Genomic DNA, 15,299 nt, shown 5'->3' with positions numbered 1-15,299 from the left:
GTGGAGGTAAGGAGCCAGGTGGACAGGAGAGGGGGTGCAGCCAGATGGGGAGAGGATAGAGCAAGGTGGACAGGAGAGGGAGGTGCAGCCTGGTGGAGGTAAGGAGCCAGGTGGACAGGAGAGGGGGGTGCAGCCAGGTGGGGAGAGGATAGCGCCAGGTGGACAGGAGAGGGAAGTGCAGTCAGGTGGGGAGAGGATGGAGCCAGGTGGACAGGAGTGGGAGGTGCAGCCAGATGGAGGGAAGGAACCAGGTGGACAGGAGAGGGAGGTGCAGCCAGGTGGGGAGAGGATGGAGCAAAGTGAACAGGAGAGGGAGGTGCAGCCAGGTAGAGGGAAGGAGCCAGGTGGACAGGAGAGGGAGGTGCAGCCAGGTGGAGGAATGGAGTCAGGTGGACAGGAGAGAAGAGTGCAGCCAGGTGGACAGAGGATGGAGCCAGGTGGGGGAAGGATGGAGCCAGGTGGACAGGAGAGGGGGGTGCAGCCAGGTGGGGGAAGGATGGAGCCAGGTGGACAGGAGAGGGAGGTGCAGCCAGGTGGAGGGAAGGATCCAGGTTGACAGGAGAGGGGGGTACAGCCAGGTGGGGGTAGGATGGAGCCAGGTGGATAGGAGAGGGAGGTACAGCCAGGTGGGGAGAGGATGGAGCCAGGTGGACAGGAGAGGGAGGTGCAGCCAGGTGGAGGGAAGGAGCCAGGTGGACAGGAGGGGAATGTGCAGCCAGGTGGGGGGAGGATGGAGCCAGGTGGACAGGAGAGGGAGGTGCAGCCAGGTGGGGAGAGGATGGAGCAAGGTGGACAGGAGAGGGAGGTGCAGCAAGGTGGGGGGAGGATAGAGCCAGGTGGACAGGAGAGGGAGGTGCAACCAGGTGGAGGGAAGGAGCCAGGTTGACAGGAGAGGGGGGTGCAGCCAGGTGGGGGTAGGATGGAGCCAGGTGGACAGGAGAGGTAGGTACAGCCAGGTGGGGAGAGGATGAAGCAAGGTGGACAGGAGAGGGAGGTGCAGCCAGGTGGAGGGAAGGAGCCAGGTGGACAGAAAAGGAGGGTGCAGCCAGGTGGGGGGAAGATGGAGCCAGGTGGACAGGAGAGGGAGGTGCAGCCAGGTGGAGGGAAGGATCCAGGTTGACAGGAGAGGGGGGTACAGCCAGGTGGGGGTAGGATGGAGCCAGGTGGATAGGAGAGGGAGGTACAGCCAGGTGGGGAGAGGATGGAGCCAGGTGGACAGGAGAGGGAGGTGCAGCCAGGTGGAGGAATGGAGCCAGGTGAACAGGAGAGAAGAGTGCAGCCAGGTGGAAGGAGGATGGAGCCAGGTGAACAGGAGAGGGGTGTGCAGCCAGGTGGGGGGAGGATGGAGCAAGGTGGACAGGAGAGGAAGGTGCAGCCAAGTGGGGGGAGGATGAAGCCAGGTGGACAGGAGAGGGAGGTGCAGTCAGGTGGAGGCCAGGTGGGCAGGAGAGGGGGGTGCAGCCAGATGGGGAGAGGATGGAGCCAGGTGGAAAGGAGAGGTAGGTGCAGCCAGGTGGACAGGAGAGGGAGGTGCAGCCAGGTGGAGGGAAGGAGCCAGGTGGACAGGAGAGGGGGTGCAGCCAGGTGGGGAGAGGATGGAGCCAGGTGGACAGAAGGGGGAGGTGCAGCCAGGTGGGGAGAGGATGGAGCAAGGTGGACAGGAGAGGGAGGTGCAGCAAGGTGGGGGGAGGATAGAGCCAGGTGGACAGGAGAGGGAGGTGCAACCAGGTGGAGGGAAGGAGCCAGGTTGACAGGAGAGGGGGGTGCAGCCAGGTAGGGGTAGGATGGAGCCAGGTGGACAGGAGAGGGAGGTACAGCCAGGTGGACAAGAGGGGGCTGCAGCCAGGTGGGGGAGGATGGAGCCAGGTGGACAGGAGAGGGGGTGCAGCCAGGTGGGGGGAGGATGGAGCATAGTGGACAGAAGGGGGAGGTGCAGCCAGGTAGAGGGAAGGATCCAGGTTGACAGGCGAGGGGGGTGTAGCCAGGTGGGGGGAGGATGGAGCCAGGTAGACAGGAGAGGGAGGTACAGCCAGGTGGGGAGAGGATGGAGCCAGGTGGACAGGAGAGGGAGGTGCAGCCAGGTGGAGGAATGGTGCCAGGTGGACAGGAGAGAAGAGTGAAGCCAGGTGGACAGAGGATGGAGCCAGGTGGACAGGAGAGGGGTGTGCAGCCAGGTGGGGGGAGGTTGGAACCAGGTGGACAGGAGAGGGAGGTGCAGCCAGGTAGGGGGAGGATGGAACCAGGTGGACAGGAGAGGGAGATGCAGCCAGGTGGGGAGAGGATGGAGCCAGGTGGACAGGAGAGGAAGGTGCAGCCAGGTAGAGGGAAGGAGCCAGGTGGACAGGAGAGGGAGGTGCAGCCAGATGGGGGGAGGATAGAGCCAGGTGGACAGGAGAGGGAGGTGCAGCCAGGTGGGGGGAGGATAGAGCCAGGTGGACAGGAGAGGGAGGTGCAACCAGGTGGAGGAAAGGAGCCAGGTTGGCAGGAGAGGGGGTGCAGCCAGGTGGTGGTAGGATGGAGCCAGGTGGACTGGAGAGGGGGTGCAGCCAGGTGGAGGGAAGGAGCCAGGTTGACAGGAGAGGGGGTGCTGTCAGATGGGGAGAGGATGAAGCCAGGTGGACAGGAGAGGGAGGTGCAGTCAGATGGGGAGAGGATGAAGCCAGGTGGACAGGAGAGGGAGGTGCAGTCAGATGGGGAGAGGATGAAGCCAGGTGGACAGGAGAGGGAGGTGCAGTCAGATGGGGAGAGGATGAAGCCAGGTGGACAGGAGAGGGAGGTGCAGTCAGATGGGGAGAGGATGAAGTGAAGTGGAACTGGGGAGTTCCCATATGTTCCAGTATGCTTCTACAAGATAGACTTGGGTAAAGTTTATTTCTCTTTTTATCCCTTTTTATTTTCATAGCAAATTGCCAAATTGTGTGTCTTTCTGCATTTTTTGTATCTTTTTTCGTAACTCCTTTTTCTTTGTATATCTTTTATGCACTGCCCACTTTCGGGATATTAAATGATAAAATTAATAAGTGACTTTTGTGTACTAAGCTAGGACTCATATCTCTGGAGAAGTTGTTGTATTTTAGTGCCTAAGTACTCGGTTTAAGTTATGTGCCAATCGGTATGCAATTGCACTGTGCGTTGGCAGATTGCATGCAGATTGTAAGCTAACAGATCTTCCAGACAGAGATCTGTGTGTGTGGTGGCTCAGCAGACCAGTCTGCGGACAAACTGTTGGGTGGTGGCAGACTATCGTTTATTGTGTGTCTGGTGTGTGGGTGTGGGGGACAGTGGGAGGAGTGATTAACACCGGGGTTCAAGCTTGTAGGATAGCTGGAGGAATCCTAGAAGTGTGTAGTAATTGCTAGACTGTTCCTCAACCCTTAGAGTGCACCAGATTGTATGTAAGATTTGTATCTGCCTGTGTGTGTGGTCAGCTAGCTGGATTAGAGTGGAGTCTCCCTCTAGTGGTGGCCAAATGTAGTGCAGGCTGTGAAAGTACCACAGCCAGTCTTACATGCTCGGTATAAGTTCCCCCTTATTCCCTTAGTTCCTCATATACCCCGGTCACGAAACGCACATCGTGGTTAGTTAGTAGCTGTGGGCGTGCAAATTCGTGACAGGGAGGTGCAGTCAGATGGGGAGAGGATGGAGCCAGGTGGACAGGAGAGGGGGCGCAGCCAGGTGGGGGGAGGATAGAGCCAGGTGGACCAATCCTCCTTGGTCCTTGTTAGCCTTTTCCTGTAAGTCTTTTTCCACGGATATGAGGGATAAGACACTGCAGAACAGCACAAATTATGCTTATAATCCTATGACCTTCTAGGACTGAAGTCTTGAAATTCAAAGCACTCACCAATATACGTCTCCAGTAACAACCTTTCAATTGCAGATTTTTTTTCTGGAGTGGAAGAAAAAAAAAGCCCCCAAACCTTTCTAACACCCTGATTATACCCCTACTTTCTATGGGACATTTTTCTAAAGACTTTTTTAATGTTCACACAAGCCTTCTGTCAACAGTTCACTAATATTGCCCATTCTATACACAGGCAATCATAACATTGCACTTTGGGTGAAGACCTTTATCAATCAAATAAGACACAACCTTTACAGTTAGTGAATGTAAATGTTTGCTTCAAATGAAAGCATAAAATTCACTTGAGACAAGTAAACTAAGAATAAGTCAGTGAAGATAAAGGCCAGTAAAAACTGTAATTTCCACTAGATACTGGTGTATTGATTGACATACCAAACTTTATATCTTTTGACAAACACTGGGGCAAGAGGATCACAGCTTCTCTCTTTATCACTTGTCCCCCCAAGCTTCCCATAATATAGTTATAAAAAACAGAGAACAAAATCCTATTATGAAAGCCACAAGACAAAGCAGCTTGGGACACAGGAGCATCACTGAAATCCCCAAGCAGCTGGGTGATTTGTCCTGTGATCCTCGCCTCCAGATGAAAAATCAAATACTCATTTTAGGTGGAGTGACCCTTTAATCAGTTATATTTTAACCTATTAAATACCTGTGCTCTGTGACCAAAATGGCAGCTGCTGGATGTAACAGCTATTGTGTTAAAATCAAATTTTGTTTCAAATTACAGCGCATCAAAATATTCAAAATATAATAAACAAACAAACATCAAAATAAACTGTGTTATGCTAAACCAAGTGTCCTTTAAAGTGCAACATTAACCACTTGCCGACCAGCCGCCGTCATTATACTGCGGCAGGTCGGCTCGTTCCCGTGAATCGCCGTACTGGTACGTCAGCTCCTTTAAGAGCCATAGCAGGCGTGGGGATGCGATGCGCGTGGCCACAATGTCTGCCGGCCACCCACGATCGCGGAAAAGAGAGCCAGAACGGGGATCCGTCAATGTAAACAGACAGATCCCCTTTCTGACAGGGGAGGAGAAAGAGATCTGCTGTTCCTAGTGATTAGGAACAGCGATCGCTCTCCTCCTCCAGTCAGTCCCATCCCCCCCACAGTTAGAAACACCTCCCAGGGAACACATTTAACCCCTTGATCTCCCCCTAGTGTTAGCCCCTTCCTTGCTAGTGAAATTTACGCAGTAATCAGTGCATTTTTATAGCACCGATCGCTTTATAAATGTCAATGGTCCCAAAATAGTGTCTGATCTGTCCGCCGTGATGGCGGCGATCTGCTAAAAATCGCAGATCGCCACCATTACTAGTAAAAAAAAATAAAAAAAATGCCATAAATCTATCCCCTATTTTGTAGCCGTCATAACTTTTGCGCAAACCAATCAATATTCGCTTAATGTGATTTTTTTTTTTACCAAAAATATAAAGAAGAATACATATTGACCTAAACTAATTAAGAAATTAGTTTATTTACATTTTTTTGGATATTTATTATAGTAAAAAGTAAAAAATACTGTTTTTTTTTCAAAATTGACACTCTTTTTTTGTTTGTTGCGCAAAAAATAAAAACCACAAGCTCTATTTGTGGGAAAAAAAGGACATCAATTTTGTTTGGGTACAGCATCGCATGACAGCGCAATTGTCAGTTAAAGCGACGCAGTGCCGTATCTCAAAAAATAGCCTGGTCATTAAGGGGGAAAATCTTCCAGTCTGTAAATGCTTAATGTGAACGTTCAGATGCTGCTAGGCCTGATAACGCACAACAAAATGCTCACAAAACGCTCATGTTGCGTGTTTTCAGACATTCCCATCAAAGTCTATGGGGCCAAAAAAAGCTCCATGCTGTCTCCAATCTGCCTAATGCCGTGTACACATGACCGGACTTTTCGACCGAACTAGTCCAACGGAACGAATCCGTCGGACAATTCGATCGTGTGGGGGCTTCATCGGACCTTTTCTGTCGAAAAATCTGTCAGACTTTAGAAATAGAACATGTTTCAAATCTTTCCGACAGACTCGAGTCCGATCAAAAAATCAGTTCATCTGTATGCTAGTCCGATGGACAAAAAAGGACGCAAGGGCAGCTATTGGCTACTGGCTATTAACTTCCTTATTCTAGTCCCTTCATATGTCATCACGTTCAAAACGATCGGACTTTGGTGGGATCATTTGTAGGCAAGTCCATTTCGTTGGAACTCCGTCAAAACTCCGTAGAAAAAGTCCTTCGGAGTTCAGTCCGACGGAAAGACCGGTCGTTTGTACACGGCATAAGGCTGCATTCACATGTTTGAGTAGCAAAAACTCATGTTCCCGCTCCCGTTTTTTTTTCTTTTTGCACATTTGCACGTGTTTCCACTTGTCACGCTTAGGGCAGCCCTTTCACTTGAATGGGCTGCCCTATGTGCAAAAAATGAGCAAGTGGAGGTCCAGAACTTTTTTGGGGTGAAGTGTGGCTTGCTCTTTCACCATTTTTTCCACACATCTGCTACCCGCGCTTGGGATGCCATTAAAAATGATTGGCTCCGCAAGCCCAATGCACGTTTGCAGCGGGTTTCCAAAACACACATTTTTTTTCGCTGTGTCATACGTTCCAGAAACGGCAGGTGTGAATGGTACATAAAAGTAGCTCAAGTGCTTTTATGAGCAACAGGCATTTTGCTACAGGTGACAGAACACACAGATGCGAACAGGGGCCATTGAAATGAATAGGATTTTGCTTGTTGAGCATCTTGCTGCCTTCAATTGATTTGCACTGGATGTCATTAAAATCTGTTATGAAGTTATCATTCTTTTGATATGTATAGTGATGCCACCTTGTGGACCAAATATAAACTGCATCACCTGTTAGAAAACTTTTTCAATTTGGTAGCATTACTGTATTTGTAAAAAATATATGTGAAGTGTTGGAGACATGAGCACAGAAACAAATGATTTGCTGACACATTTACCAAATATTATTCTCCACATTCATTAAGTACATTTGTCGAAAATCTGCCTACAAATTTACAAGTTAAACAAATGTGTTTATTTATTTATTTTCCCTGTACTAGTCCTTGTGTTCACCAGTCCCCTTCCTTTCCTGAATGAATACAAACAGCAATCAGTACTGATTACTTCTGTATTAATTTATCACTGAAGAAAAGTAAGCCGTGTTTACTATTCTTCAGTTTGTGAATGAAAAGGAGTCTATCATTTGGGATTCAATACAGTGCAGCTCAGGTTGCAGAAAAAGGGAAGGGACTGCTTTCTGTCTAAAAAAAAAGGACATTAAAGGTCTGATGTCTCTCCAAAGCCCCCCCCCCCCCAAAAAAAATGTAAAAAATATTAACAATACATTTTACCTGGTTAAAAAAAAAATACAAATAAAAAAAATACCTTACCTCTGAAGCCTGAGGTTACGCACCAGAGGCTACTGACAGGCAGTGTAGAAGAGATGCGATGCCTCCTCACACCCTGTTTTAACCCCATTTTTGGTGACAAATGCGCCTCAGTCGCATGCATTACACGCAATTGTGGAGCATTTGTGGGGCTCTCCCATTAAATGTGTAGCATTTGGAAGATGGCAAGTCAGGTCAACTTTGCCATGGGCGCGAAGATTCGCGGCCCCAGCATGTAACCCCCCCCCCCCATGTCCGCTGCCTATTACAGCTTAAGGGGGGGGGGGGGGTTGGTGGATGGCAGAAATGCAGGTCAAAGCCTGAGGCCTCATTCACATGGGGCATTGTTTAGCTGCACAGGGATGCACAGGTGTTCCTTAAAATCACTTGGTGCCTTACCTGCATTCAATTAGCCTCAGAACCTGTGTGGGTAATATGTGTTTGGGTTTAAAGGGATGAGGTGGCAACCCTACGTGCACCCCCATGGAGGCAGTTCCATTGATGTCATTTGGGACACAGTGGCTGCACGAGAAGGCACAGGTGTTCATGCATTCATGTGCAGGCAGTCCTATCCATATCAATTGGGATACAGCGGCTGCATGGACAAAGCCACTGCTCCCAGCTTAACATCCTTGTGGTTGTATGTCCCTAAACACACACTGTGACTGTGTTAGGGGCCATGCACCTACACCCTCACAGATGTCAGATCTGTCCTTGCAGCTGCTGCATCCCAACTGACATGAATAGGTCATCCTGGACAGGGATGCACAGACACCTGTACATCCCTGTGGGGGTAAACACAGCCCTACAAGGGCATACGATTTAACATACCCATTAAATGAGGCCTTAGTAGGAATTTAGCAGAAATTTTGTAAGTTATGTTGTGGTTTTGTTTGCCAATAAGGATTTTAGTGTTTTTTCAGTGAAAATAGCAATTTAATAAACATTTGCGCAACTCAGTAGCAACTTCTTTTTATTCTACTGGTCATGTGCTTTCAGAAAATATATGGTTGGGGGGGGGGGGGGGGTCTTTTACAAACTCTGAAAGCTGTAAGTGAAAAATTAAAACCTCCAGGTGTTTAGAGAAATCTGGTTATTTACATTTTTGCGTACCTTCAATTTTCACCATTTCATAATAAAGGCGAAATTTACAATTTACAAATATTTGTTATTTATTAACTCAATACAGGTTAAGCCTATATACTTAGTAGGAATTTAGCAGGGATTTTGTAAAATTTGCTGTGTTTGTATCTGCTAATAATGATTTTAGTGTACTTTTAGCGAAAATATTGTTTTGATAAACATTTGCGCAAATATTGCGGGGCCTTAAAAATCAGTAGCACCTTTTTATTCTACAGGTCGAGTGCTTTCAGGAAATGTATGGGGTGAGGGGTGTTTTACAAACTCTGAAAGCTGTAATGGAAAAATAACAAAGCAATGGAAAAATTACAAAAATGGGCTGGCCACCTAAGTTTAAAATTGGAACACAGAAAGGGTTAAAGGGGACGTTCACCTTTTAGGAAAAAATAATAAATGCAAATATATTTACAGAACAAATGAAGTGAATATATTATTTTTTGATCTAGGATCCTACAAAGCATTGCACCCACGATCAGTGGATGGCAGGTGCAATTTCAGGCTCCTGCACGCTCCCTCCAGCTTTCTGCCCATACCTCTGTACAGGCTTTCAGATAGAATGCAGGAGGAAAAGTGAATGGACTACAAGCACGCCGATCAGAGGACTTGTAGTCGATTTGGAATTACAAGCTGTCTGTTGTGGTGACAGACAAGACTTCTAGTTGATTCATTCACAGACCCTAAATATGGGTGTAATTTGTCCTAATGGTGAACTTAGCCGTGAAGCAGTGAAGGTTCTTTATAGCTGCTATAGTAGTGAGTATCAGGCAAATGGCCATAGAAGAACTGGCAATGTTGCCAATATCCATCATGGACGCATCTGACGAACTTCCGTGCGCAATGGCGCATGCAGCGTGAACCGGCGCATGCAGATGCGCAATGGCGCAAACGGGCGAGCGCGCTTGCGCAGTGGCGCGCGCATGGCATTACGGATACTGGTGCCCACTGGCCTATTTAACCACTTGACAACTGGGCACTTAAACCCCCTTCCTAACCAGACCAATTTTCAGCTTTCGGTGCTCTCACACTTTGAATGACAATTACTCAGTCATACAACACTGTACCCATATGAAATTTTTGTCCTTTTTTTCACACAAATAGAGCTTTCTTTTGGTGGTATTTAATCACCGCTGGGTTTTTATTTTTTGCGCTATAAATCAAAAAAGACTGAAAATTCGATAAAAAAAAAAAAAAATTCTTTGTTTCTGTTAAAATTTATTGCAGAGTATTGTCAGAGTATTGTCAGAGTATTGGCGAGTATTGGCGAGTATTGGCGAGTATTGGCGAGTATTGTCAGAGTATTGGCGAGTATTGTCAGAGTATTGGCGAGTATTGGCAAGTATTGGCAGAGTTTTGCAGTGTTGCAGAGTATTGGCAGAGTATTGCACAATGTTGCAGAGTATTGCACAGTGTTGCAGAGTATTGCACAGTGTTGCAGAGTATTGCACAGTGTTGCAGATTATTGCACAGTGTTGCAGATTATTGCAGTGTTGCAGAGTATTGCAGTATTGCAGAGTATTGCAGTATTGCAGAGTACTGCAGTATTGCACAGTATTGCACGGTATTGGAGACTATTGGTTTTATTTACATTGAGCAGCGCTGTGGGCACTAAACATCCAGCTCACAACACTGCAATCTCTCCCCCTCTCCCCTCGCACTGTACCGATCGGTACAGAGAGGGGAAGGAGGAACAGGCGTCATGACGTGACGCCGGTTTGTTTACAAGTGATCGCTCTGTCATTTGATGGAACAATCACATGGTAAACGGCCGCGATCAGCGGCTATTTACCGTGATCCTTGATGCGCCGGGTCCGGTCACGGATGTTCCCGGGTGCACGCCCCAGGGGGGCACGCGGGAGCAGCATTCTGGAATGACGTCCCACAAACGTCCACCCAGAATTAGCCAACCGCGCTGTTGCCATCTTTCGGCAATGGCCCGGTTGGCAAGTGGTTAAACCTGCTGCTGTGAGCACTGCATTGCTGGATTATCTTCAACTCCCTGTTGTTTCCTGTGTTCCTGTGTATCCTGACTCTTGGACCTCCCGTCACTGACCCGGCTTGCCTTAACCTGCTTATCCTAATCTCCTGGTTTGACCTCTGGCTTGAACTTCTGACTCACGCCTGTCTGCTCCATCATGTTTGACCCCAGCTTGGCTCACGACTCTGCTACTACCCGTCTAATCGTGTATGTTCCCGGTTTGTTCCAGTTCTGCTATCTGAATCCACCTCTGACTGATCTACCATGTATGACCCCTGGCCTGGCTCCTGGTTCTGTTCCCAGTCTGCTCCACTGCCAGGTATGCCTGGTGCCACCCAAGCACACCTGCCCTACTGTGCATCCTGCCTGTTCTAGCTACCCTCTGATAAACAGCTCATCAGACCTCAGTAACTGGCAAACCATGCTTCTTTGGGCACTACATTCCCTGGACCACCTTCAGGGGTGCGCTGCACTCAGCCACAAGAGCAGCCCTCCCAGCACATCATAACTTGGCTCAAATGCAGATGTAAATCAATTTTAATACAATCAAACAGGAGCAATTCCAAAGGCTTGTTCACATTGGCGTAATTAATCGTACACCCATGTCAAGGGCCATGTTTGCCTACACAGGTATTTCAAGCATCCCCGGGTGTCAGGCACCTGAACCGAGGCCAAGGTGCTGAGAGGGCTCCCCTTGTGGCTAAGTGTGGTAAACCCCTGAAGGTGGTACAGGAGATGTAGCGCCCAAAGAAGCACAGGTTTCCAGCGGGGTACTGGAGAGCTGGGCCGTGATCACCTGGTGAATACTGGAGGAAGCAGGATACACAGCAAGGCAGATGTCTCTTGGAGAACTCCAGATGTACTTGGCAATCAGTGCATACAGGAAACAGAAGTAAAAGCCAGGCCAAGGATCAAACATGGATAATCATTCAGGAGGCAAAGGCAGGTAGCGGAAATAGGAACTTGGCTGAGGTCATACACAGGAAGGCAAGCACATAAGAAGTAGCAAAGTCTGTAAGGCAAGCCGGGGTCATACACAGGTGATCAAGCAGGAGCAAAGTCAGTAGAGTAAGCCAAGGGGTCAGTGTCAGGGGAAGAGATCAGACAGGTCTGGAATAAGCCGGGTCACAACAGGAAATCCTAGGAATATACACAGAGGCTCAGCAACACAGGAAGGCTGACGACAATCCAGCAATCTTATGGGCTTAGCAGCAGTCTTTTATAGGCCAGCAAGTGGCCACATCTGTCATGTAATGCGCGTGTTGCGCATTTGCGTGTGCGCCTCTTCATGGTAATGCGTTGGATGCGCCTATTACCAGTATTGGCAGCATTGCCAGTTCTTCTTCGGTTACTTCCCTGACAGTGCCCCCCCCAAGGGGCAGCCTCTGGATGACCAAACGGGGCAGTCTTTCTGGAAATCTGTACTGAAAATTTTGCACAAGCCTGGGAGCATGAACATTGCTTGCAGGCTCCAAAGAATTATCTTCTGGGGCATAACCCATCCTTTTAATGAGATATTGAATTTGCCTACCCCTTTTCCAGCAATCCATAATGGCTTCCACTTTGAACTCGGCTTCAACTTCCATCGATACCGGAGGTGGGGACAACTATTCTCTCTCAGGGAAACTACTAGGTACAGCAGGCTTGAGCAGAGAAACATGGATTACTGGATGAATTTTATAGGAATTGGGTAGTACCAGTTCAAAAGCCACTGGATTTATTTCTCGCTTGATCTAAAAAGGACCGATAAACTTTGGACCAAGCTTTCGGGAAGGGCATGAGAGTTTGAGGTTTACTGAGGGGAGCCATACTTTGTCCCCAGCTTTAAAGACAGGATTCCCTCTCCTTTGCTTGTCGTGGTACCTTTTGTAAGCCTCTTGAGCTTTCCGTATAGCCTCCTGAAGTGACCGATATTTGGTTTGGATAAAGTTTATTCGGTTTTGGACTGCAGGAACTGAGACTTCCGGTATTGTGTTTGGCAGAAAGGAGGAATGGAACCCATAATTTGCCCAGAATGGGGACTGGTTGATGGCTAAATGCAATGAATTGTTGTATGCGAATTCCACACATGGGAGAAGGGATACCCAGTCATCCTGAGAGCAGGTACAGAACATTGTAAGTATTTTTCCAAAGTCTGATTTGTTCTTTCCATTTGACTATTGCTCTGTGGATGGTAGGCTGAAGATAGACACACTTCTATTGACAAAACCTTGCAAAAATCTCTCCAGAATCTAGAGGTTAACTGTACACCTCTGTCAGACACAATGTTATCTCGTAATCCGTGTAACCTGACTATCATAGGCAGAAAGTGTGTCATCTTGGAGTGGTGATCCAATACCACCAAGATGGTAGTGAACCCATTGGAGGGAGGCAAGTCCACTATAAAGTCCATGGATATCATTTTCCAAGGCTGCTCAGGAATCGGTAGTGGTCTCAGCAGACCCCAGGACTTGGCGTTGGACCCCTTGTTTGATTGGCAAGTGATACAGGAGCTAACATAATTCTTGCGGTACTGTCTTAGGCTGGGCCACCAGAAGTAGTGCTGAACAAGTTCGGAAGTCTTCTGCATCCCAAAATGCCCAGCGAGTTGATGGTCATGAAATGTTTTTAAGACTTGAAGTCTAACTTGTTGTGGAACAAAGATTTTGTCCTGAAACCACAGAAATCCCTCTCGACTCTTTAAAGAAGATTCCTCGGGTTCAGTACAATGGATAATGTCCTGACTGATTGATGTCTTCAGATTGGGTTGAATAAGCAAAAAATGTTGTGCTGATAAGATAGTACTTGGTTCTGCTACTTCAGGGGTATCTGGGAACATCCGGGAGAGAGCATTCGCCTTCCAATTCTTGGAGCCTGGTCGGTAAATAATGTGAAAATTGAACATGGAAAAGAACAAGGCCCATCGGGCTTGGCGGTTCTGAGGTATTCCAGGTTCTTGTGATCCGTAAAAATCATAATGGAATGAGCGGTCCCCTCTAGCAAGTATCTCCATTCTTCCAAGGCGGACTTAATGGCCAACAGTTCCCGATCACCCACATCATAATTCTTCTCCGGCGGACTCATCTTCTGGGAAAAGAAAGCCACGGGATGGAGTAGAGCCTTCGGCCCCTGACGTTGAGACAAGATTGCCCCTGTGGACACTTCTGAGGCATACACCTCCAAAACATAAGGCAAGGCTGGGTCTGGATGCTGGAGTACTGGTGCAAAGGTAAACACATTCTTCAATTTGTCAAAGGCTAACTGGGCTCCTTGGGACCACTGGAACCGGGCATGCTGGTGGGTAAACTGGGTGATGATGGCAGAGAAGCCCTTCACGAACCTCCAATAGAAGTTGGGGAAGCCCACAAACGGCTGGATGCCCTTCTTGTCTGAAGGGGCTGGCCACTCCAAGATTGCCTTCACCTTTTGTGGGTCCATTGCGATTCCATCTGTAGAAATAATAAGGCCCAAAAACTAGATAGACGTCTTTTCAAAATCACATTTTTCTTAACGTATAGTCTATGCCTCCTTAGGGCTGAAAGCACCTTCTTTACATAAACTCTGCGGAGTTCCAGAGTGGCGAAAAAGATGAGGATGTCATCAAGGTAGACGATCACAAAGTTGTCAAGGAATTAACTGAATGTATCATTCACAAGGTGTTGGAATGTGGCTGGAACGTTACACAAACAAAATGGCATGACAAGATACTCGAAGTGTCCGACCCGAGTTCTGAATGCCGTCTTCCACTCGTCTCCTTCACAGATACGTACAAGGTTATTGGCACCCCGTAGATCTAATTTGGTGAAGATCCAGGTGGTTTGCAATCTTTATAAAAGTTTAGGGATGAGAAGGAGTGGATACGGATTCTTTATGGTGACTTTGTTTATCTCTCTATAATCCACACATGGTCTCAGTGAGCCATCCTTCTTTATGACAAAGAATATGCCGGCCCTGGCAGGAGAGGAGGAAGGACAGATGAACCCCTTTTCTAGATTCTTGTTGATATATAGCTGTAAGGTTTCCAGCTCCACTTCGGATGGGGGAAATATGCGCCCAAAAGTAATTTCGGCACTGGGAAGTAGATCTATTGGGCAATCATAAGGGTGGTGAGGTGGGAGGACATCAGCCTTTTTCTTGCCAAAAACGTCCATGAATTTGTAGCACCCTCCTAGGTAGATGCAAGAAGAGAGTATAGTTTCTGATCTTTCTGCTTAACAGGAAGATGGTCAGGGAAAACTTATGCCGCGTACACACGGTCGGACTTTTCGTCTACAAAAGTCCGACAGCCTGTCCGACAGACTTCCGACGTACCTTCGGCGGACTTGCGGCAGACTTTCTTACGAACGGACTTACACACACACGACCACACAAAAGTACGACAGCCTAGTACGCGGTGACGTACACCAAGTCCGACGAGACTATAAAACGGAAGTTCAATAGCCCGTACGACACCCTTTGGGCTCCTTCTGCTAATCTCGTGTTTATCTCGTGTTAGTAGAAGTTTGGTGAGAGACGATTCGCGCTTGTGAGACTCGTATTTTTCAGTTCGTTTTAACTGTTGTTCAGTCTGTGCTTGTGAGGTTTGTATCTGCTTTTCAGTGCGTTTGGTCAGTTGGCATTGAGAAATCTTTGTTTTATTGGCCGCTCGTTCCTGATTTTCAGGTCGTTCTTCACAGGCCTTGCTGTTCTTCAGTGCGTTCTGTTTAGTGCGTTCTGACCAGCCGACCGTTTTGAAGCCATGTTACCTGTACGTACTCGTCGTCGAGCTCGTGCATTGTATGTGCTTGGTGCTGTAGTTTATTCTTCAGCCCAAGACCAGTCCATGAACAGGGCGAGGAGGAGTTCATGGACCAAGAATTGGTTGCTTCAGCGTGACCAGTTCTGTCACATGCCTTTGCTCCGTGAGATCCGTGAGAATAATCCTGAGGATTTCAGGAACTTTCTCCGGATGA

This window comes from Aquarana catesbeiana, linkage group LG01, assembly GCF_042186555.1.
Source record: "Aquarana catesbeiana isolate 2022-GZ linkage group LG01, ASM4218655v1, whole genome shotgun sequence".
Lineage (NCBI taxonomy): Eukaryota > Metazoa > Chordata > Amphibia > Anura > Ranidae > Aquarana > Aquarana catesbeiana.
Note: the sequence above shows the minus strand (reverse complement) of the source record.